At 35.9% G+C, this 26,332-nt stretch overlaps 1 protein-coding gene across 1 annotated transcript in view; it reads left to right on the plus strand.

Moving 5' to 3' along the window:
- Stag1 (STAG1 cohesin complex component) overlaps positions 1-26,332 on the plus strand; it is a 360,527-nt gene that overhangs the window by 795 nt on the left and 333,400 nt on the right. The gene's annotated exons all lie outside the window — the stretch shown is intronic.

The raw sequence follows: 26,332 nt of genomic DNA on the forward strand, positions 1-26,332 counted from the left end.
AAAGGCTGTTGACTGGGGGTGATTGGGCGTCGAAGCCGGGCTTTCCCGCTATCTACCTTCCCCGCCCCCGACGGGGGCCTCCCGGCGAAACGTGTCCCGGCCCGAGCACTGCCCCGCTAGTTTGCCAATCTCCCGGGAGACGAGGCCAATAAAAGTTGTTTTCCCTCCTTTCTCGTGGTGGGGGCGGGGTGAAGAGCTGGGAAACTGGAGAGCCTGGAGTTGGACCTGAGCCCCACTCGCAGGGTCCGAACTGGGTGCCGCTTGTGTGCAGTAGGGACCAAGAAATTTTCATATTTTTAGGATTGTCACGTCACCCCATCTACCCACATTTGAAATGTTATCGATTCTCTTCACATTGCATACAGTCGTGCCCCAGGCGTATAAGTCATGGGATGGTTTTGGAAGCTTGTAGACGCAAAAACAGTGCTGTTTGTGATACCTAATTATCTGCTGTTAAATTTGGTGTTAAAGAGGGTGGATGTAGTTTATTCTTTCTCGGGGTTGTGACTGGAAATGACTTTGTTTTGCAGCTTTGCAAAAATAGTGTTTGCGAAAGTACCTCAATTGGCATAAAGTTGTGTGATTGCATCTTAGGTGGAATTTGAATGTGACTCCCTACCTTCAGTTTTCCATATTTTAAGAAAATTGCAAACTGATGTTGAAGCGCTCATGGAAATGTACAGAAGAGTGGAAAATAAGAATGACTCCTTTCTTGTATAATATGTTGTTACATGTTTTCTATATTGTGTGAATTCAGACTTAAAATTTTTGACCAAATAGGGAAATACTAAAAGAACCAGAAATGTTATTTCCTTGCTTTTGATTTTTGATAATGTGTCACAAATTAGTACCCAAAGTTCTAGGAAATGTACAGATGTGTTGCTATTTTTTTTTCCTACAAATTTAAAAACGTACTTTGAGCAAACCAAATTTATTGAGATAAGTGGTCTACCAGTGGTCCCTTTTACAAGCAAACTACTTTTCAGTAGAATACTTTCTGTGTCCACTTTAGTTTTAACATTCTGAAAAAGCTAGAGGGAATTAAGTAGATGTGAAATATGGAAAATTGTTACTAGGATTACCTCTGTGAAGAGAGCACTACAATTACTGTCCATTTGAATGGCTCTTCTACACTCCTTAAGGAATTGTAGCATATGGGAGAGGGAATCTGAGCTGAAGTTAACTTGGAACATTCCCATGGTTTATAGTCTTCAGGATTTTATTTTTTGAGTCTTACTTCCCTCGTCTCGAAAATGGGAGTAATCTAGTGGATATTATCAAGATACATGCAAAAGCCTTTTTTATTAAAGTGTTAGAACTTAAAACTTACACAAATTTATATAGTTGTGATATTTTTTCTTTGATTGTAGACCTGTATAATTTCATAATCTCAGCGCTATATAAGGAGATATAATGCACTCTGGGGAAAGAAAATGCCTTTCCCTTTTTCTTTGGCTTATATCCTTACTGAGAAGTGTGTATTAGTTTTGTCCTGATGCATAACATAATACAAACTTAGTAGCTTAACACCCATTTATTTCAGTTTCCATGGGTCAGAATTTCGGTGTGGTATAGCTGGACTCTAATAATATCAGGATGAAATGAAGGTATCATGTGTAGCTGTAATTCTTATTTGTGGCTCAGGTCCTTTTCTAAGGGTACTACCTGTTGGCAGAACCAATTTCCTTGTGACTATATGATTGAAGTCCCCATCTTCCTCCTAGTTGTTAGCCAGGAACTGCTCTCAGTTCTTTGCTATGTGGCCATATAGGCAGCAGTTTACAGAATGGCTGTTTGCTTTTGCTTGGAATCAGGAACCATTCTCTCTGACTCTTCTGCCTCTGACTCCCCTTTAAGAATGTATTTAAAAGTTACCTGATTAGGTCAGGTTTACCCAGATAATCTTTTTGCCAAATTCAACTGATCAATGATCTTAATTGCATAGGCAGGAATCTTGCCATGTAATAGTCATAGGAAATTTATTTCATTATATCTACAGATCTCTCCTACATTTAAGGAAAGGGGATTATATAAGTGTGTGGGTCATTTTAGTGGTCTAAGAATTTTGCTTATCATGAAGAATGAAGTATCTTCAAGTTTGCCTCTTTAGAATCTGGACATACAAGGACAGGGCACAGGCAGAGCAATAGCCCCCACTTGATCTTCCTTAATTTCTTTACTAATAATTATTTTGTCTTTTCCTCACTCTTTCTTAATTTCCTGGTACCTCAGCTTAAGTGCCTCCTTCTAGAAAAAGCTTTTGATTTCATTGAGAGAAAATTGTAAACAAAAACTAAGATTAGGACTGGGCTTGTGGCTCAGTAGTAGAATGCTTGCCTAGCACGTGCTAGGCCCTGAGTTTGATTCTCAGCACCACATAAAAATAAATAAATAAAATAAAGGTATTGTGTCCAACTACAACTAAAGAAAATCATTAAAAAAAAAAACTAAGATTAAAAATTTTAAGAGGGAGGAAGACATTGGGAAAAAGATGTAATTCTTGCTGTTCTTAGATACTTGTTTTATTCATTTGATACATGATACTGAATCAGAAAAGTTAAGGAATTTTAATGTTTTAGATCACATTTCTGTTAAGTGACAGGTAAATTCACATACTCATTGCATCAGGCAGTTGTGTGATTGGTCCAGAAGCTTGTAGAATTCTTAGGAATAGTTATTCGAAAGTATTAAGAGGTAGCAGAAGTTTGTTATGGTATGTGCTTTGTCAGTCCAAGGAAAATCATTTTCAGGGAAGAGGCAGGCTCTTGCCTAGAATGTGCAAGGCTTTGGGTTTGATTCCCAGCAGCAGCAGCAGAGCTGGTGCGCGCGCATACACACACACACACACACACACAGATAAGTAGGATAGTTTTAGCTAAGGATATCAAGCTTTAACAGATATAAGCAGGTGTTTAATAGATATAAACAGAGCCATGGTTGGTGGTGTAGCTTAGAGGCCCTGGTTTTGATCCTCAACACCATAAATTTTTTTTTTTCATTAGGGAGATAATTGCTTAATTTAATATAGATACATATAATGGCTTGGTAAATTTTTTGTTGATCAAAGAAAAATAGAATTCTTGGGAATTCCAATGACTCTTGCTACTTTGGTACTCTAGGGAAAAGAAGTGGGAAGCAGAAACCTAAAAAAGGTGCTCTTGCATAAGCTATAGAATGACATGATTCTTGAGGTAGGAATTAATGGTTGTGTCTTCAGAGAAGGGGGGGGGGCTGGTTTTCTGTCATTTTGCTAGTTAAAAGAATAGGATCACAGCTTCCTACCTTAGTGCTGAGAGAAATCTTTATTGAAAAATACATGATTCTTTTAAAATGACCTTTAAGTAGGTCATAGTTACATCAGTTGGTTTTATGGTATCTTCTCCACATAAGACATTCCTTTTCTCATATTTTTCTCTTTTTCTTAATCTCTTACCAAACACTATTTGAAGAACATCTCAAGTTCTGCCTTGTATAATCCTTTGTGCTGTGAGCTTAAATGATACACCAATGAGTTGCCCAAATGATCTATGGAATTTTACTATAATTAATGTCTTTTTTAACTTGTTAGAAGCTAACATGTTGCATTGTGACTTCCTACAAACACATAAAATGAAAATAAAAGTGTTGTGAAACAATTTTTAACCTTTGTTCAGGGCATTCTAATTCTGATTTTTTTTTTTTTAATTAAGAATGGTTGCAACTTAACTGTTGAGTGGACTCAGCAGCTCATAGTTGGAAAAGTGTTGATTTGTAGTCTCATTAGTAATGAGGCAAGTGCAAAGTAGAACTTTGAAAAGGAATCATTTCACTTTGATCAGATTGACAAACATTAAAAAGTTTGATAATATCAAGTGTTGTCTGAAATTCTGGAATGTGGAGAAATTAACTACCACTTTTGGAAAGAGTGTAAATTGATAATATTTTATGAAAGATGAGAGTTTTTTTTTTTAATAAAGTTGAAGATAACTACCACTTTTGGAAAGAGTGTAAATTTGCCGCAGTCTGTCTGGCTGCAGCAAAATAATCAGGGGGGGGGTGACGAATAACTTGTGTATGTTGATACAGCAGGAGTAGGAGCCATTTATTGCAGGACAGGAGCAGTATTTATACATTCCACACAGCTTATCTAATTAGCATAAACTAGATACATCAGTCAACCAATAAGGAATCTCCACACTTAATGGCTTGCTTTTGTTACTTCTCAAACCACTCCCTCTGGCATTTTGCCAGGTACCATCCAGACTTGTTTACGAACTCTAACATTCCCCTGGCAAAATGCCAGGTGTTATTTTTGACTTGTTTACAGACTCTAACATTTCCCCCTTTTGTTTAATTTAAATAACGACCATAGTGGTTTTTACAGAAACACCATAAGTAACCTGCTACAAACAGAAAGGGAGGATACAAAATGTCACAATACCAAGCCAATTGATGGCTCCATGCAAGAAGCCCTTGGAAAAATTATACCAGCAATGACACCATTAGCAAAGATACTGAGTTACAATTTGTTGTACATTACAGTTTGTTGTCTCAGTCCAGGTAAAGTAGTGTCTCAATAGATTAACTCACAGTCCCGGTAAATCACAGTCCAGGTAAGTTCTGCAGGCAGCTAGCTTAAATCACAGTCCAGGTAAGTTCTTCAGGCAGCTAGCCTAAGCTGTAGCAGCAGAAACAGCAACAGTTCCGAAGTCTCATCCGTTTTTCAGCCGAAGTTTCATCCGGTTTTCAGCAACACTGGAAATTTTTCCATCCTCGTCCTCACCAGCACTGGGACGAAGGCAGGAACTCTTGCAAAGATGCTAAAGAAAATCCTGTAGCATTCCACTAAGAAAACAACCTTCTGAACAATTTAGTACATTATCTCAAGGGTTTTACATTTGAAATAAGCCTTAAAGGTGCTCATTACTCATTAGCTTCCAGGTGTGGGAGAACCATTGTAGCTTAGTTATTGGCATTGAAAATGACCAAACATCAGGGACACCAGTAGTGTCTTCTGCAGGCTGTAGTGCCTGGGCAGCCCCAGATGGCCCTGGGGAGTGTCCCCAACTCAAACTGCTACTGGGCACAGGGAGCAAGAGCCTGCGAGACTGTGCCTCCAGGTCAGGTGTAGATTTGGGCTCCCGGCAGTGGAAGAGCTAGCTCCCCGGCTAGGAGGCGGGGAAGGGCCAGTCGCCACCGCCTCTTGGAAAATCCTTGCTGCGCTGTGACCGGCTTGCACACTCAGCAGCCGCCTCTCCGCTTCACACACCCTCCAGTAACGAAAAGTATTTAGTAATAGCCTTTTGCTGCAACTTTTTTCCTGATAATCCTTCCTCCTCTGATAATCTTTCTTCTTCTGAACTTTCTTTTTCTTTCTGACTAGAGTTCCTGGGCTCTTATCGACACATGCCCTAACTATTCTTGGTTCCACTGGGGTGCCTTCTTCCCTTAGTAATTTACTTCTCACCCCTTCCATATTTTCATCACAAAGACAATACAATACACTGAGACAAAACAAGACACAAACATACTGTATCAATCTTCTCCATTTTCTCGAAATTGTCATTTTTCCTCTCGCCCTATCTGCCTAGGGACGAGCAGATTTGCTCCAGTCCTATCTATGGACGGGCAGCATTTTTCGTCACTTACCCCCGAGTGTCCCGGGGCTCCCCGTAACGGGCCACCAACTGCCGCAGTCTGTCTGGCTGCAGCAAAATAATCAGGGGGGGGGTGACGAATAACTTGTGTATGTTGATACAGCAGGAGTAGGAGCCATTTATTGCAGGACAGGAGCAGTATTTATACATTCCACACAGCTTATCTAATTAGCATAAACTAGATACATCAGTCAACCAATAAGGAATCTCCACACTTAATGGCTTGCTTTTGTTACTTCTCAAACCACTCCCTCTGGCATTTTGCCAGGTACCATCCAGACTTGTTTACGAACTCTAACATTCCCCTGGCAAAATGCCAGGTGTTATTTTTGACTTGTTTACAGACTCTAACATAAATTGATAATATTTTATGAAAGATGAGAGTTTTTTTTTTTAATAAAGTTGAAGATACCTGTACTTTAAACCTAGTACTTTCTTTATATTCCTGATGATGGAAAGTTTTGTTCTGTATACCAGAATATATGAACAAAATGTTCACAGTAGCCTTATTTGTGGTAGCTAAAGTTGAGAAATAAATGCAGTGTTCTTTCATGGTAAAATGGATAAACTTTTGCTTTTCAAAAGTTAAAATAATCTTGGTTCTTGGGATAATCCAACTTAGCATATCCTCCTTTTGTTTTTACTAATATTCTGTTAGAAGACCTTGTACATTTTTTTCATATTGCTTTGTTATTTTGTCTGTCTGGTTCTGGTATTAGGATTATGATGGCCTCATAAAAGAGGTCGGGAAGTGACCATTATTTACTGAAAGAGTTTGTATAATACTGGTCCTAATTCTTCCTTGAATGTTAGAATTTACCAGTGATACCATCTGGACCAGAATTTTCTTTGTGGGAAGGTTTTTGGTAACATCCAAATTCAGTTTTAGGGCTATTCAGATTTTCTGTTTTACCTTGTGTCAATTTTTTGTTATGCATTTTTTTTAATTGTATATTTTATCTAATTTGTTATCAAAAGTTGTTCATAGGTTTCCCTTGTTATCCTTCTAATGCCTGTAGGATCTGTAGGGTAGCTCTTTAATTTCTGATGTCATTTGTGTGTGTGTGTGTGTGTTTTGTACAGGAGATTAAACCCAGGGTTGTTTAACCCCTGAGCCACATCTCTAAGCCCTTTTTATATTTTATTTAGAGACAGGGTCTATCTATGTTGCCGAGGCTGGCTTTAAACTTGCAGTCCTCCTGCCTCAGCCTCCCAGGCCTCTCCATTCGGCTTTTTGAACCATCTAATGGTTTTTAAGTTTGCTATCTATTCAAATCAACTTTGCTAATTTTCTCTATTGTCTTTCTATTTCATTGGTCTGCCCTTTTGGTTTTCTTTCTTCACTTCCTAAGTTAAGCCTTAGGTCATAGATTTTAGATATTTCTTGTTTTCTAATAAAAAAACATTTAAAGCTATAGATTTTCCTCTAAAAGCACTGTTGCATTCTATGAATTTTAACATTTTAATACATTTTTATTATTTAGGCTTAAATAGTTCTAATTTACTTTGCAATTGCTTTTATCTGTGGATTACCTGAAAGTATGTTGTTTTATTGTTATTTGAGGTTGTTTTTATTGGTTCATTTCAATTTTACAGCATGGTGGGTTTCATTGAGGCATATTCACATATACATAACACAATTTGGATTTCAGTCCCCAGTAACACCTGCAAAACCCACCCCCCCCATCCTAATGGTTAGCCTTCTACTTTTATGGCATTCTGTTATTTCCTTGCTTTTTTCTTCTACTTCCACATATGAGGGAAAACATACTTTTCTCTGAGTCTGGCTTATTTTGCTTAAAATTATAGTCTCTAGTTCCATCCATTTCCTTGCAAGTGACATAATTTTGTTCTTTGTGGCTAAATAAAACTTCTTTGTGCATATATATCCCATTTTCTTCGTTCATTCATCTGTTGATGGACATCTAGGCTGATTTCATAACTTGGCTATTGTGAGTTGTGCCACAGTAGACACAGGTATGCATGTATCTCTAAAGCATGCAGACTTTAGTTCTTTTGGATAAATACCAAGCAGTGTATAGCTGGATCATATGGTAGTTCTATTTTTAGCTTTTTGAGGAATCTCCATACTGATTTCCATAGTGGTTGTACTGATTTCTTACCAACAGTGTATGAAAATTCCTTTTTATTTGGGATTGTTTTAGATATCTTATTGATTTCTAACTTAATTTCACTTGAGGATACTCTGCATGGTTTTAATTCTTTTGAATATATTAAATCTTGTTTTATGGGCCAGCATGTGGTCTATCTTAATGTGTGGCAAGAAAATGTATGCTGTACTAAAGTACTGTTGGGTGAGTACTTTGTAAATTATAGATAGATTATGGTGTTTTGGTAATGTTTTTCAAATCATCTATGTGTTTACTGATTATTTTTTAGGGAAGGGGTCTTGTTTTATCAATTGTTGAAAGGAATGTTAAAATAACCAAGTATGACTGGAATTATTTCTCTTTTGTCAACTTTTTTCCTTATGTATTTTGAAACTGTTATAAAACACATATAATTTATGATATTTTTGTCATTTTGATAAGTTAACCTTTTTATCATTATGAAATATTCCTCTTTTGGTAATAATATTTGTCTTGAAATTTACTTCTTTCTGGTATTAATACAGCCATTCCAGGTAAGTCGTTTTGAAGAGTTTCTATAATGAATATATCTTTTTCTATTTCTTACTTAAAACATTTTTTTCACTATATTTAAAGTATATCTTTTGACAGTAGTATATAGTTCAGTATTGCTTTTTTCCTACCCATTCCAGCAGTATGAAAGTGGAATCTTTCAATTATGGTAAACATTAATTATGTGCTAATGCCTGTCAAAAACTATGAAGTTCTGTGATTTTTACCTTACCTGCATGCTACCAGGTTATGCTGCCATAGTTTAATGATTGCTGGCAGAAGCCATGAGACTCTTCAGTCAGAGATGAAGAATAATGTATTATAGCAATAGCCAGAGAATTGGCATTTGCATCGAATCTCTGAGCCCTCTTTGCACATGGCAGTGGGTAGAGGTCCAGGTGAAACCTGCCCAGGCAATAGTTACATTACAAAAGAAGAATCCCAAGCTTAGAGAAACTCAGATATTTTATAATGGGTAGTTAAGTATGTCTTTTGCTCTGAGGGAGACCCTATAGCTCTTCCAAGTCTGTTTTCTAGGGAGTTATTGCCTCCATTTTCAAGATATGTAGGAAACTGAGAAACTCAAGTATTGTCAAAGATATTTTCTCAATTTTCCCTGTTATTTGCTTTTAAATTTTTCTACATAGTACTAGCCTGACTTTCCAGTATTATCTATGCACAATATTATCTATCTATCTATCTATTTATTTATGGTGCTGAAGCTCGAACCCAGCACCTCCCACATACTAGGCTAGTGCTCTACCACTGAGCCACAACCCCAGCCCCATATACATAGTATTTTTGTATGCATTTTCTGCTCTCACCAAATTGGATTTCATACTTGGGTCCTTTCTTTCTATATGTCTTTGATTCTGGTATTGGTAAGAAAAAAACTCATTGAACATTTGCTTTATACCAGTAAGCATTTTACAATAATGTTGTGAGGTAGTTATTGTTATGCTGATATTATTCCTGTTTTAATAAATTCAGATTAAATTTCCCAGATTTGTAATTAGGGAGGGACGACACATTGTGGAGAAACTTGTGGTATCTAATTTTCAATTTTAGTGGTAAGAACACATAGTGTTTGCCTTAAAAACTTTTAAGCTGTAATCTAGACTCTTGTGTTTGTCCTGAACATTTGATATAATTCACAAAGGACAAAACAAGTGAACAGTGAATTGTAGGATCTGTGTAAAATCTTTCCTCATAATTTCAGTGAATATTCATTACCCTCTTTGTCACTTATTGGATTTATTGTTGTCATGAGGGGTTAGTATGTGACAGTGGTCAGAAGGCACAAAATCCCCTGTAATGTTTAAGACTAATTATCCCAAGGCCACACAGCTAATAAGTGATAACAACTAGCATAAGAATGTTGGCTTAGTTGTAGAACCCTTAAAAGGTCATTTTTATTTCAGCCTTTTTTCTGTATGTTGAGTTCCTTTGCATTTTGAAGTTTACTTTATGGAGACTTGGTTTTCTTTTCTATTTACCATCTAATAGTTATGTTATCATGGATAGGATATTTAATTTATGGATAATTGTCTTAAGATTCTTATTTCAAAAATATCTTTAAGATTATGTGTATTTAATGGGGTACATGTGATGTTTTGGGATATATGTATCCAACATTAATTATATATACTACCTCACAGAAGTTGTTGTTTTCTTTTTGTGGTGAGACCCCTTCAAATCTACTTTTAGGGGTTTTCAAGTATACTTGTTACTAACTGTAGTAACCATGTTGTACAATAGATCTTTTGACTTAGTCCTCCTATTTCACTGAAATTTTGTATCCATTGACCATATCTTCCCAGTCCCCACCTCTACCCCCCAGCTTTTGGTAACCACCAATCTTCTCTGATTCTATGAGTTTTAAGTTATTTTAGATTACAATGTGAGATCATACCTTATTTTTGTCTTTCTGTGCCTGGTTTATTTCTTTTAACATAATGTTTCACAGGTTCCTCCATGTGGTCTCAAATGACTGGGATAGTTAAAATTCTGCCAAATAGCTTTTTTTTTGGTACTAGGGATTGAACTAGGAGTGCTTTATCACTGGGCTGCATCCCCACCTCTTTTTATTTTTTATTTTGACAGGGTCCCACAAAGTTGTTTAGGGCCTCACTAATTTGCTGAGGTTGGCCTCAAACTTGGCAAAAAGTCCTCCTGCTTCATTCATCGTCTTAAGTCTGGGATTACAGGCATATGCCACCACACCTACCTCAAATAAGGTTTTTTTTTTTTTTTAAACATTTATATTTGTAGTTGTAGCTGACACAATACTTTTATTTTATTTATTTATTTGTATGTGGTGCTGAGGATGGAACCAAATGCTTCACATGTGCTAGGCAAGTGTTCTACAACTGAGCCACAACTCCAGCCCTCAAATAAATTTGAGAATGTTTACCACTGAGAATTTAGGGAAAAAACAATCCTGTCTTTTCTGTTTTCTCACTCATCAACCAACACAAAGACTTTTATGTTCTCTAGTATGTGGAGATTTCGCCTTGCCAGTGACCAATCTATTAATTCTGTAGCGGACATCATCTGGATATCCTCTTTTTTTTTTTTTTTTTTAATTTTTTAGTTGTAGATAGACACAATATCTTTATTTTATTTTTTATTTTTATGTGGTGTTGAGGATCAAACCCAGTGCTTCATGCGGGCAAGGCAAGCACTCTACCACTGAGCTACAACCCCAGCCCCTGGGTATCCTCTTAATTCAATTCTGAGTAATTGAATTAATAATCAAGAGATAGTTTCAGATCCCATAGATTGTGGGCTTAGTCCCACAACATTGTCCCCCAACTTTCATTGCCAATTACAAGCTCTAGGTTGTTTTCCCTATGCTTCCCATGACTTTCTCAAGTTTATTTATTTGCTCACAGAACTCTTGAGAAGCACTTAGTTTACTGGTGACAGAGGATATAAATGAAGAAATGCGTAGGGCCAGGCATATGGGAAGGGGTATGGAGCTTCTGTGTCCTCTCTGGACTTGCCACCTTCCAAGAAAATATGGAGGACATGTTCGGCTATCTGGAGGCTCACCTGAACTTTCTTTTGGGCTTTTACAGAGGCTTCATTATTCATGATTGATTATATTATTAGCTATTGGTGATCAGTTTAACTTTAGCCTCTCTCTTCTCTTGAGGCTGAGGAGTGAGGTTGAAAAACTCCAGTCCTCTAATAAGGCCATGGTCTTTCCTGTAATTAGCCCCCATTCTGAAGCTATCTGGGGGCTGACAGGCCACCAGTCATTTCATTAGCACACAAAGACATCACTTTGGAGATTCCAAGATTTTAGGAAAGACCAAATACATATTTTGCAATGTTGCATTGCTCAATATCTGGTAGTGGACATACAAAGTTGATAAAATATGTAGATTCTGTTCTTTAAAATGTAAATTTTGTTGAGTGATTAAAAATCAACCAAGGGGCTGGGGTTATGGCTCAGTGGTAGAGTGCTCGCTTCGCACGTGCAAGGCCCTGAGTTCAATCCTCAGCACCACATAAAAATAAATAAAGGTATTGTGTCCAACTATAACTAAAAAATAAATATTAAAAAAAAGAAAAAACCATCCGAACAGGGCTGAGATTGTAAAGCGCTTGCCTAGCATGTGTGAAGCACTGGGTTCCATCCTCAGCGCTATGTACATACACACACACACACACACACATAAATAAATAAATAGATAAATAAATAAATGTGTTGTGTCCATCTATAACTTAAAAATTTAAAACAAAACCTCAAAGTAATAAAACTAGCAGGATAATACATGAAGTGTTGTGGGTGCACTGAGGTAGGTTCAGGATATTTTTGCAAGCGTAAAGTACAAAAGTAAGTATATATCCTTCTTTGTGAGGTCCTCTCTTCACATAACAATAGATTGCATTTGTGTGTTAGAAAGTGACAAACAAGACTCAGAATTTTTCAGCAGTCTTTATTTTCTAATCAAGATAACATTAATAATTAGGTACTACCTGTACTGTTTTCTTTGGCTCTCTGGGAAGATTTCTCTTCATAATTGTTGAATTAGTTTAAAGGTCAGGGTGTAGATTGAGACATCACTGTCTGTCTCGGTCTTAGAAAGGTAGGGAAAAAAGTGTTTTATACAGAATCAAGCATGAATATACTTCTCATTTAAGCTACCTACTGTCCTTTCTTACTGTTAAAGCTCAGTTGTCTCATTGTTATCTGACAGTTTTTCCCATCTAATTTAGTCTACCTGATTAGTCTACCTATAATCAGAGGTTGATTTCTTCTTTAGCTCCATTTCTCTATTTACAAAGAAAGCAAATATACAGAAATTCTTGTGATTTAGCACAAGGTATAAAAGTTAAAGAACATTTTCGGCTTTTTCTTTTGTACCTTAAATTAATTTTTTGGAAGAAAAATTAAATTGCTAGTTACAAATTAAAGAGCTTATATGTTCACAGATGAAGAAAGTACTGTCTGGCCTGGAATTATAGCTCAGTGGTAGAGCGCTTGCCTAGCATGTGTGAGGCACTGGGTTCGATTCTCAACACCGTGTATAAATAAATAAAAATAAAATTCTATCAAAATAAAAATTCCATCATGTGATACATGATTAGGAAACCCATTGTCAGAGTTCTCTGGTGTATAAATAAATAAAAATAAAATTCTATCAAAATAAAAATTCCATCATGTGATACATGATTAGGAAACCCATTGTCAGAGTTCTCTGGTGTTGGTATCACATTGTGTCAAATTCTAACTCTACCTCTTTCTAGTATGTAAACTTGAGCAAACTCATTAACCTTTTTAAACCTCAGTTTTCTCCTCTGCAAAATGGAAATAAAAAGAGTATTTTCTCATGAGCTCTTGTGAGAGTTAAGGAGTTAGCTTTTAATCACTAGACTATTTTGTATTATACATAGATCTAAAGTACATAGATTTTAAACTTGAGAGGTGAATAAAGTTATCATCTAGATGACGGATAAGGTTACTTCCCAAAAGGAAATAATTTGGGCTCACCATGTAGAACTAGGAATAGATAAAAATCTTAATGAGAGTGGTCAGAGGATTAAGTACTCTCCTGGTTAATTGAGTGATAAAGATAATAACTAGTGTTTTCTGCTTATTGTTAAGCATATTTAAAAAAAATAGACTCTTTTTCTTTCTTTAGACATGTTCTGAATCTGGCAAGACAGTGTTATGCTTCCTTGATAACTAAGTTTTTATAGTTTTATCAAGATTATTTATGAATATTAGGCCTTGCATGGATAATCCTGCAAGCAAAAGCAGGATTTTATAAGTATTTTATAACTTCATTCTTAAAGTGAGTTCCTGGGTAAAATAAATGCTTTTTTCCCTTATAAAAGTGGGATATAGACAACAAAATTGTGGTTAACTGTTTTCTTTGTGAGTTGTGGATATTTAAATTTTAGTTTAAATTTTTAAATTTAATTTTATTTAAATATAAGGGTAACATGGTATAGAAAAGAGAAGTCTAATGCAGGGCACGAGATTATAAGATCCAAGTTGGAGTCCTGCCCTTGCCCATGGTGTTTTGCATGTTAGGCAAACATTCTTATCCCTGAACTACATCCCTAGCCTGAACTCTGAGTTTTAATTATAGCTGTGTCACTAATTAACTAGCTTTGTATCTTTGAGCCATTAGTTCTCTAGGCCTCAGTTTCTTTATTTTTAAAATTACTGTCTTGGATGAAATAGCAGATTTCTAAGATTCCTGTAAATGTAACTCCTATTGAAATAATCATGAAATCAGTCTGAATTAAGTAATGCATTTTTTAATTTGGAAGTCTTTCATTTTCAAAGATGTAAGTATGATATTTTGCCTCTCCACCTCCCTGCTGTGTATTAGAATAATTGATGCTTTCCTCTAACTTAATAAGTCTGTAGACCAAAGACAGTGTTGATACTTAATATTTATAGTTTTTGGTGCCAAATGTAGGAGTGTGTTATCTTTATTTACTTGATGAAAAAGAGAAAGTGATCTCATATAATTTGTTGTCATTCATTAAGCATTTATTGATCATTTATAGTGGTTATAAAAAAGTAATAAAGCACAGTTCTTACAGTCCTGAAGTATAGAGGAGGCACATTAAGACTCACAACCTTAAAATTACTTCCCTAAAATTCCTTTTCTGATAGCTTTATTGCTCTCCTTTTCCAGCCAGGGTTTGTTTCTCCTCTTTTGTGCTTTAGTGGTACATTGGGCCAGGGCTGCCATAAATGGTTGTATAATTGCTGCTCTGGTCAAGGGAGCAGGTGGAGGTTGAAGTTCAGAATTTATTTTGCTTGACAAATTCTGTCTTCTTGCCCGCCCCTCCCCCATTTAAAAATTTTCCTATTTAAAGGAGGCTGCTTTTTCTATTTCTATTTTTAATTTTTAATTTTTTTAGATATATATGACAAAGTGAGCTTTTTCTAATCTTCAAAAAAGAACTGTGTGTACTAATGTACCATTAAAAATATTCTGCAGTGCTTTTTTTTTGCGTGGGGGGCAAATTTTATATTAGCTAATAAAGGCCTTGAGGTGGATTGTTGAAGCGAGCAGATGCTTCCTGAAAAGAGGTGAGAATGATGGAGTTGGGAATGACATTACAGGTAAAGGAATAGTAGCCCAGTAGTGGTTCCCAAAGTGTGACACCTGTGCCAGTGCTGTCAGCATTACTTGGAAATTTGTTAGATATGAAAAATCTTGGGACTCTACTGTAGGTCTACTAGCTCAGAAGTTCTAGGGATAGAGACCAGCATTCTGTGTTATAACAGGTATTTTAGGTGATTCTGCTGCAGGCTGAAGTATGAGGACCACTACTATAGCCCACCTCTTCAGGGACTGTTACTTATTCAAGTGCTTTTGTAGTAGGAGGGTCCCTATGGATCAATGATTAAAGTACAGTGATCAAAGTTGCTAGTGTGCTCAGGTAAAGAACTTGAACTTTGTCCTTAGGCCAATAGTTGCACATTAAAATCACCTGGCCAGGGAGTGCTGGGTGTATAGCCCAATGGTAGAGCACATGCTAAGGGCCCTAGGTTCAACCTTCAGCAAAACAGAATAGAAACATCTGGGAGCTTTGAACCTATACCAATGTTTGGGATTCATCCCAGCCAGACCACCTGAACCCAGATCTTCCAGTTTATGTTTTATAATGAGGGTTGTGAACAATATAATTGACAGGATTAGTTACAGATTACTTTTTGAGAATGTGTCAAATACTATACTGAATAGCATGATAATAAAATAGCACAACAATCATAGTATTTCCATTTCATAAGTGAGGTAGAAAAGTTAAGGTACGTTTTACCAATGTTACATAGCTGGGAAGTGGTGGGTTGGAGTACAGCTTTTAGTGCTTCTATAGTCTACCCTCAAATAGTTAAAAACAGAAAATACCAGGGTTTCATGGTATTTATTTTCTCTATTCTCTAACTGAAAATTATAATTTTCTTCAAATTTGAATGAAGGCAAAAAAAATCACAGTTATATTAGTGCCTATTATTTATTTTCATATTATTTTACTGATGTTGCAGATAACCCAAGATATAATTTTTCCTAAACAGTACATTAAAATTAGGTAGCTAGCACAAGCCTATAGTCTTAGCTACTGGGGTGGAGAAAAGATGTGCTGAGGCAGGAGAAAGCGATCTCTTGAGGCCCAAGTTTGAGACCAACCTGGGCAAAACAGACCCCATCTCCAAAAAACTTATCCTGTTAGACAGATCTGGATATAGAATCTGACCATCTGGCTTCCTTTATGCTCCCTTTATAATATTTTATAATATATTTTTTACCACTTATCCCTGAATGTATACACAGAATATAGGTAAATTTAAAGTTAGGTTCTGAAATTGAATAATAATATGCTTATCTTTCTTATTAAAACAAGCAAATGCAATTTCAAAGTCATTTTGTGGTTAGTTGGGTTTGGTTAATGAGGCCCTTGGGCTTTTCAAAATCAACATACAGTTGGTTCTCCCTGTCTTTAGTTTCATCCATGATTTCAGCTAACTTTGAATTGCAAATATTTGAAAGAAAAAAATTTGTACATGTACATTAACCATGTTAAATCTTTATATTGTATTAGGTACTACAGATAATCTTAGAGATTTAAAGTAGGCAGGTATATGTGTATAAATTTAGGTTACAAGTAGATATGTCATCTTGAGTTTCTTATATATAAGGTGAGGTGCTGTTCTGGCTACATGGGGTGACTATATTTGAATAACAACCTTGTGTTTACTTAGTATGGTATGTCCTGGAGATCCAGAAGGGGAAAAGTATCTTTTTGAGTTCCATTCTTTTTTCTTTTTTTTTTTTTAAGAGAGAGAGAGAGAGAATTTTTTAATATTTATTTTATAGTTTTCAGTGGACACAACATCTTTGTTTGTATGTGGTGCTGAGGATCGAACCCGGGCCGCACGCATGCCAGGCGAGCGTGCAACTGCTTTAGCCACATCCCCAGCCTTTGAGTTCCATTCTTAACCATATTCAGACAAAGTGGTGGTAGATGAGATTAAAAGCATGCCACAGCCATGAAGTCATCAGGGACCTCAATCACAGACACTGGTCTCCCAGTTACTGTCACCACTCTCCACAAGGACTATCATTTCTCAAGTATCTTTAAAAAAAATTTTTTTTTTTTTTTTTTTTTTTTTTAGTTGTTGATGGACCTTCATTTTATTTATTTGTATGTGGTGCTGAAAATTGAACCCAGTGCCTCACGCATGCTAGGCAAGTGCTCTACCACTGAGCCACAACTCCAGCCCCTTCTCAGGTATCTTTTATAGATGTTGTGCTTTGTGCTTTAAATACAAACCATCATTTATTGAATATAGGGTGCTTATTATGTCCTTTGTGAGGTTAAAATTCATTACTTATGTTACTTAATTTGTACATTCCCCTTCAGAGAACATTGTTGTCTCCTCTTCCTCCTTTCCCCCAATTTTCCCTTCCCCTTCACTTCAAGGGTAAAGTGATCATAAATACAGGTGAGGAATGAGATGGAGATTGAACTGAGGTTGTCATTGGTGTCAACTCACCTATCACCTATTTCTCCAAGTTGTAAATTTATTTATTTAAATTCAGTTATATGCCGAGAAATATAAGGCAGACAAGTAATTTGTCCTCATGTGTGAGAATAGTAATCACATAAATAAAAATAATCATACACTGTGATATGTGCTATGAAAGGAATAAATGAGGTATTGTGAGGGGTAATAATATGAGGTATATTTATTACCTAGTGAGTCAGGAAAAGCATCTGAGGATGTGATATTTAAGCTGAGACACGCACAAAACTAGACAAGAATGGTCCATGCACAGGAAAGAACAAAGAATCTAAACAAATAGCACTGGCTTTTAGGAATTGAAAAGGCCAGTTACTAGAGGGAGAGTATAATACAGGAAGAGTTTAATGGTATCATGAGGTTACAGTGGTATGCAGAATCAGGATTATGGAGGTATATTTGAGATTCTTAGGACTTCAAGGAGTGCATATTTTATTATAAGTGAAATGTAAAAACTGTGGGAGAATTTTAAGCAGAAGAATGTTTTAAAAACATTATATCTGGCAAACGTATCCTGGCATTATAGAGTGCTTGCTAACCATGCATGAGGCCCTGGTTTGATCCCCAACACTGCGTAAAAACAAACAAGACCAAAAAATTCTATCACTGTGGTTCTCAAACTAATTTTGCTTCCCAGTGGGTATTTGTGCAATGTTTGCAGAGAGTATTGATTGTCACAACTTGGGGTGATGGATAAATTGTCATAACTACTGGCATCAGTGGGTAGAGACCAAGGTGCTAAACATTTTATAATGCAGAGAACAACCCCCCTTACAACAAGGAACTAACTGCCCCAAACTTCAGTAGTGCCAAGGTTGAGAACCCTTGCTTTAGCTGCTCTGTGAATACTGGACTGGGCAAGGAGGGGTAGGAATAGAAAAGGGGAAGGTTAAGTTGTTATAGAATCCTAGTGGCAAATATATAGTGTCTTGGACTATGATTGTACTAGAGGTAACAACAAGAAGTGTTCTAATTCTGAGTTTGGGGATAGGCAAGTGAGAAAAGGCAAGTGAAGGATGATCTCTAGGGCTGTGGTTGTAGCTCAGTGGTAGAGTACTTGCCTAGCCATGTGTGAGGCACTGGGTTCAATCCTTAGCACCACATAAAAATAAATTTTATAAAATAGTTACACACACACACACACACACACATATATATATATATATATATATATATATATATATATTTTTTTTTTTTTTTTTGGGGGGGGGGTGGGCACGGAAAGGATGATCTCTAGGTTTCTGACAATTGAGTAATGATGGTGCCATCCTAAAATGGGCAACACTGAGGGGAAGCCCAGGAATGGAGGATTCTGATTTATAAAATCTCACCTCTTTAAAGGAATGTGAGTTGCTATTAATAGGAGACACACTGCTATTCTAGTACTATAAGGGAAAAAATATATTGTAATAGTCCTGTACAGTCTATAATCTATTCCCATGGATTTGGCAGTTTCTTCAACCTTCATTTACATTGCTTATTATATGACAGGATGTCCTTTGCATGTATTCCAATAATAAAACATAATGCAACTAGATCTCCTTGTAGCTGTTCTCATCTCAAAATCTTAAGTCACTTTATTGGTGCTCTTCAAGAATACATGGAATTGGAATTATTACTAGAATAATGAATGTCTGACTTGCTAATCTCAATTTTTGTTTCTTTCTGTATGTGGCAACTTTTTGATGCCAAAATTATGCAGTCATATTTTTAAAAAGACTTTTTTTTCATTTTTAATTTTTTCAGTTGTTGATGAACCTTTATTTTATTTATTTATATCCAGTGCTGAGAATTGAACCCAGTGCCTCACACATGCTAGGCAAGTGCTCTATCACTGAGCTGCAACCCCAGCCCTAAAAAAGTGGTTTTCAAGGTAAACTCAGTATGCATGGACTCAACAATGCAACAATTCAATGATGATATTTTCTCAAGCTAGACAGAATTTAGAAATAGGAAATAACTATTTTTTACTTCAAATACACATACACACACACACACACATTTCCCAATTCTTGCTTATTAAAGCTTTATATATTAATGTGTGGATGACTTGATTTGATTAAGATTTTTTGGTAAAGATTCATTAAGAAGTTTGGAAGCTTCCTTAGTTGATTCAAAATGTTGGAAAAAAATCATAGGATTTACATAGTAATGTTGAGGAACATCTATATTTGCAATTATAATACTTTAAGCATTTGACTGGTTCCATTTGGAAACATTCTAGTTTCTTGAAAAAAAAAAAAATTGAATTGTAAGCCAAAAACATTCCATTTTCTAAAATAAGACCAAGAAATGATATTTTGCTATAGACCTATTAATGATATTTCAAATATGCTGAACTTTTAAATGTATTTTTTTGAACATAGACATTTGACATAAATGTTTTTTTTTAGTCGTAGATGGACACAATATATTTATTTTTATGTGGTGCTGAAGACTGAACCCAGTGCCTCACATGTGCTAGGCAGGCGCTCTACCACTGAGTTACAGCCCCAGCCCCAACATGAATGTTTTCAATCTTATAGAATATAGCCCTCTAGTTAGGCCCCCCGCCTGCCCCCAGTCTTCTTTTTGTGATGGGGGGTCAAACTCAGGACCTCAGGCATGCTAAGCAAGTACTTCACTGTTGGATTGCACTTTCAGTTCCCCTCTAGTTTTGACATCTCTTTGTCCTAAGTATCATCTCTTCATGCCTTGTTTTCTTTCCTAGTGTAGAACTTTATTGATGGATAAAGAAATGCTTTCTCTTTCTTTGTTGCATATATCTCAACAAAAGCCAGCTACAGATCAGTTTCTAAGTTGTGTGCTTTTGGCCCTGAGCTGCTGAACCTAGTTGGAGAAAGTAATAAATAGTCTTACGTACTGGAGCCATTAAATGTTTGTGCTCTCCATTTTTAATTGTACTCTCTGCATTACCCAGTAATCCTCTTTGATTCCTAGTTTTTTCTTATTCTTCATTGCAGTTATTTAAAAACTTGTAATCCTCTGTAGCTCCCTTACTTTACCACTTCTCTTTTTCACAGAAGATGATTTCATCTATTCACTGATAAACTTGAATTTACTTATTTTATTTCTGGAAGATGCTAAAAAAAAAAAAAAAAAAAAAGATTGAAATGGGACCAGATAGAGAATACCCTGACGTTTACTACACCCATTCCTTGGAGCATATCAGATTTTGTTCTAAATTTTAGAACAGAAATTCAAAGACACATCTTTGTGGTAAAATGATTGAATGTACTGTGAGCTAATTTTAGTTCAAAATCATTCTTTTCAATTATGGTTAAGTTCTTTTAGTAGTTTTGTCTTTTAAAATTTGACATTAAAAGAAGTTCTTTTGTGTGCCTCCCATGCACAAAGCCCTGGGTTCAATCCCCAGCACCACCACCACCAAAAAAAAAAAAGTTCTTTTACATTTTATAAAAGGTACCAAATAAATGCCATCTTTTTTGTAGTGTATCATGTTAATATATGGAGTAAATATACTACTCATAAGCTTGATGGATTGTTACCCATTAACTACCTCCTAGTCCAAGAAAATAAACATTTTCAACATCCCAGGAGGTTCTCCATGTTATTCTCCCCTTCACTCCCCATTTCGACTTCTGTAATCAAAGTTAATTTTGTATTTTAATGTCTGGTAATAGAGGCTGCTGCTGCTTTTTTTTTTTTTTTTTTTTTGGTGTTTATTTTGCTTTGGTACTGGGAATTGAACCCAGGGGTGCACTCTATAGGAGCTACATCCCAGCCTTTTTTGAGACAATGTCTCACTAAGTTGTTGGGGTTGGCCTTGGACTTGCATCCTCCTGCCTTAACCGCCTGAGTTGCTGGGATTATAGATGTGAATCCCCTTGCTCAGTCTTCTGGTCAGCATGTCTATGAGAATTATCCATATTGTGGCAGGTTATCAGTTCTTTTTTATTGTCATGTACTATATTACTGTAGGAATATGCTTTTGTGTACGGATGTTTAGGTTACTTTTTTTTTTTAAAAAAAAGTGTATACTTTTTTAGTTGTAGATGGGCACAATATCTTTTATTTATTTTTTTATGTGGTGCTGAGGATCTAACCCAGTGCCTCACACATGTCAGATGATCTCTCTACCATTGAGCCACAACCCCAACCCTCTTTAGGTTACTTTTAGTTTTTTGACTATTATGGTAACATTGCTGGGAACATTGTTATACAAGTCTTTTGGTGAATATATATTCTCATTCTTTTACATACATGTACCTAGAGTGAAATTGCTGGATGACAGTATAGTTTTTTTAAAGAAAATATTTTATAGTTATAGGTGGACACAATGTTTATTTACTTAATGTGGTGCTGAGGATAGAACCCAGTGCCTCACCCATGCTAGGCAAGTGCTCTACCTCAGAGCCACAACCCCAGCTCGTGTAGTTCTTAATAATACTTTGTAATGGAACTTAATTATTAACTTCACCTATTCCTGCCTATCAGCATTTTTATTCTTAAGATAAAGAATATAAAAAGAATTATTAGGTTTTAAAACAAGATTCTAAGGGAAGGATACCTCTTTGCTTTCATTTACATATAAAAAGAAAATGATTTAGTTCCAAATTGAACTAATTGGCTGGACATGGTGGCGCTTGCCTATAATTGTAGCAACTTGGGAGGCTCAGGCAGGAGGATTGCAGGTTTGGGACCAGCTTCAGCAACTTAGTAAGACCCTGTCTCAGAATAAAAATAAAAAGGGCTGGGGATATAGCTCAGTGGTAGAATTCCCCTAGATTCAACCCTTAGTTCTGCAAAAACAAATAAACAAAAACCTGTTTGGGGCTGGGGTTGTGGCTCAGTGGTAGAGCACTCACCTAGCACATGTTGGGTACTGGGTTTGATCCTCAGCACCACATAAAAATAAACATATAAAATAAAAGTTGGGCTGGAGATGTGGCTCAAGTGATAGTGCGCTTGCCTGGCATGCGTGAGGCCCTGGGTTCAATTCTCAGCACCACATAAAAATAAAAAAATAAAAATTAAAGATATTGTGTCCACCTAAAGCTAATAAAATAAAAATATGAAAAAATAAAAGTTATAAAAGTTATTGTGTCCATCTATAACTAAAAAATATTTTTTAAAAACCTATTTGGCTTTTAGTACTTCCTTCAGTATTGTTTATAAACCTACTTCTATCTGTTTATCCAAAATCTGAGCATTTTTATCAGAGTCTGACCTGATCTCTCATTTATGTTTTATTACTTATTAAAATAAGACGACTTTCTCTACTTTTAAGACTGCAGAAAATAATTATTGGTTTCCCTGGCAGAAACTAATAAGGCTTTCTTGGTTTTATTCAGTATTGTTTGTGTCTAAAGAAGGAACTACTGGGTTATGATATCAGTGACTTGGATTTTAATCCAGATTAGTTTATATATTAGCAATGTGTCCTTTTGTAAATTACTTTTATCTCAGTGTCTCACTTGTGTTGGAAATAAATATGTGTGTCTTTGTCATCTCAGAATGTTGGCTAGCAAATGAGTTATTATAACAGTACTCCTTAAACTATGAAACATTAATATAAGTGCTTTTCTTCTGGGGGACACATTTGCAGATTTCTCAGTATCATTCATCCAGTTTGTAAAACATACAAAATATAAGTTGCTTTTAGAGGTATGCAGTAGTGTTTCTAGGGAAGGCTAATCAGCCTGTCAGTTCTTATATTTGGCAGGTCCTGATGAACTGTGTCCCAGACTGTAGTTCTCATAATTGATATGATCAGAGATTAAATTTATTATTTACATCTAGAAGTGATGAAAGTTTCAGGTGAATTCAAGTCTGAGGAATGAACCCAGGGTAGCAGATTTTTGTACACATTGAGGAATTAACTTTCAAGTGAAATAGGCTGCCTGTGCTGACCAGTCAGTGCCTATTTTCCTTTTGTAATATGCGATATAGATTATAATCTGAATGCTGATAAGCATTCAGAATGAACCCCAAACAAGTTGTTTCATTTTATTTATCAGTATTACTGAGCTCTGATACCTGATAAATCTGTTGGCCATTGTAGCAGATCTGGGTCAGGACACTCTCCAGGGACAGTGTTGGAGACAAACTGCCAAATGTAATTTGTATAAACATTCCTCACTATTCAGTTAATTTGGCTTCAGCTTCATATAGTCATGGACATATCTGTGTCCTGCTCCCATGACTCCTTATTATGATTTTATGTATGTATGCATGCATTCTATGGTTTATCTTGTACTTCATAATTTGATTCTTCATTCTTCAATTTAATCTATTGGTATACGTGTATATGTATGGATTTGATTTATTCTTGCAAAGTTGAGAAAGATAAATATTGTTTCTAGTGTTTCTAAGTGTATTCTTGCTTCTGAATGTAGGGAATGTATGGATTTTGCAGTGTAGTTTAGATTTCAGTATCTGCTTTGCCATGTATTTAGCTGAGACCTATCCATCCTCATTCGTCCATCATTCCAGAGGTACCATAGTCCAGGTCTTAGGTGCATTCTGTCTTTTTTTTTCATAGATATAGGGAGGTATAATTTATATAATGTAAAATTGTCTTGTAAGTTTACAATTCAGTGTTTTTTTAAGCCAACTTGAAAACTATACAACCATCACTACAGTCTAATTTTAGAATAGTTCTTTCTTCCCCCAAAGAAAATCTATGCCCATTTGTAGTCACTTCCAATTTTCACTCCTACCTCCAAGAACTACTAATCTTATTTTCTAACCATACAGATTTGCCTCATTTGGGAATAATTGGAATAAAACAATATATGGTGCATTATATTTGACTTATTTAACATAATGTTTTCAAGGTTATTCATGGTATTGGATGTTTTGGGACTTTATTCTGAAGAGTATTCCATTTTCTTTTTCTTTTTTAATTTTTTTTTTTTTTAGTTGTTGATGGACTTTATTGTCTTTTTTTAATGTGGTGCTGAGAATGGAACCCAGTGCCTCATGCGTGCTAGTCGAGCATACTACCACTGAGCCCCATCCCCAGCCCGAATATTCTGTTTTCTTAATCCACTTTCCAGTTGATGGACATTTGGATTTCCAAATTTTGGCTATTGTGAATAATACTACTATGAACATTTGTATGCAAGTTTTGGTATAGTTGTTTCCATTTTTCTTCTGTAGCTACCTAGGAGTGGAATTTGTGGGTCATATAGAAACTTTATAATAATTTAAGAAACTGCCCACCTATTTTCTAAAATGTTTGTAACATTTTACATTTCTACCATCAATTTGAGGGTTTTATTTATTTTTATTTATTATTTTTTTAATTTTTTATTGTGGGTTGTTCAAAACATTACAAATTTCTTGACATATCATATTCCACACTTTGATTCAAGTGGGTTATGAACTCCCACCTTCACCCCATACACAGATTGCAGAATCACATCAGTTACACATCCATTGATTTACATATTGCCATACAATATGAGGGTTTTAATTAGCCTCTTTTTATTTTAGTATTTAGGATGTTTGCTTGATTTGATTTTAGTATCACATAGGACAATAGCTGCTGTAATGAAACAAGAATCATAGCATTAGAGGATTTTACTACATCTAGAAAACTACATTAAAATACAATTTATGTCACATAAAAATATAATGCTTAATAATTTAAAACAGATTAGAACTAGATGAAGATGGGGCAGTGATTCTGGCTCAGTGGTAGAACACTTGCTTAGCATGTGTGAGGCACTGGATTTGAACCTCTGTACCACATAAAAATAAAAATAAAAAGGTATTTGTGTCCATCTACAACTAAAAAAAATTTAAAAAATTCAATGGATGTGATTGCTTGAAAGGTTTCATTTACTGTTTTAAAGACTCAAGATTTATTATACAAACACCTGATTGTGGAAAATTTTAGATGTACAAAGCACTTTAATGAATCTCTACATACTTACCACTCAGCTGCAGAATTAAGTCATTCTAGTTTTTTGTTTGTTTTGGTTTTTTTGGTCATCGTTTGGGATTGAACTCAGGGGCTTAGGCATGTGAGGCAAGCTGTGTACCAATGAGTTACATTCTCAGTCTCTAATATCTGCTTATGATTGTCCAAAGGATAAATGAGAATAAAAAGGTACACAGATTATTTTGCGGGTGGTGTAGGGGTGTAGGCGTTGGGGCTCGGTAGAAAATCTTAATTAAGCTCCTTCAGAGATCCTCACCATAATTCTTCTAAGACTATCAGCAAGAATTTCTGCGAGAGTTTTCAGGTCGGGAGTAAGGGGGAGGAGGGTATGTTTGCAGAAGTAGAGGGCAGTAAGAAAGACTAACTCAAGGCCTTCACAGAGGCGTTTGCATTTCAAAGGACAGTAGTAAGATCTAGGGAAAGTCCTTTACAATCCAAAAGATAAGAGTAAATGGTGAATTAGGTCCTGGGAAACCAGCTGGTGGGAAAAGGGGAGGGGAGAACTCTCCCTTTCCCAGGCACTGATTTTCACAGAGAGTGTCCTTGGGGTTATTTTTGTAAAACCTGGCCTGAGTTGGTTGCCCAGAACAGTAGGGAAAAAAACCTGCTTTTATGTGGACTTCTGCAGATTGTGAGCCCCTCCCCCTACACATTGGTTATACAGTTCTAAAACTTTCTGAACTTGGGTTCAGAGGGATTGGTTGTAGTGAAAGTCTTCCTCTGGACCTGGCGGCCCAATGAAACCTGCTTTTTGCTAATTCCTCCGTGTGCAGCCTCATCTATCCTTCAACAGGTTAACAGGATTTTGTGGCTTTGTGCTCCATGCATTTACCAAGTAGAGAAAAGGGAAATGGGGGAAACAGATAACAACTATGTTATATAGTGTAGGCCTAATGTATACAGTTTATTGTGATAAGCCATTTGGTGCATGTTTTTCTCATTCTGAATCAAGGCTTAGAAACTTGGAGTAAGTTACAAAAGTTATCCTTGCTTCATATATGAGGAAACTAAGGCTTGAAAGGTGTAGTTATTTGCAGAAAGTTTTACAACTCGTTAGTGCAGCTTTAATTTGAAAGTGTAT

This window comes from Marmota monax, unplaced genomic scaffold (assembly GCF_021218885.2).
Source record: "Marmota monax isolate L192 unplaced genomic scaffold, Marmota_monax_Labrador192_F-V1.1 WCK01_AAM20220418_F8-fsc00022, whole genome shotgun sequence".
NCBI lineage: Eukaryota > Metazoa > Chordata > Mammalia > Rodentia > Sciuridae > Marmota > Marmota monax.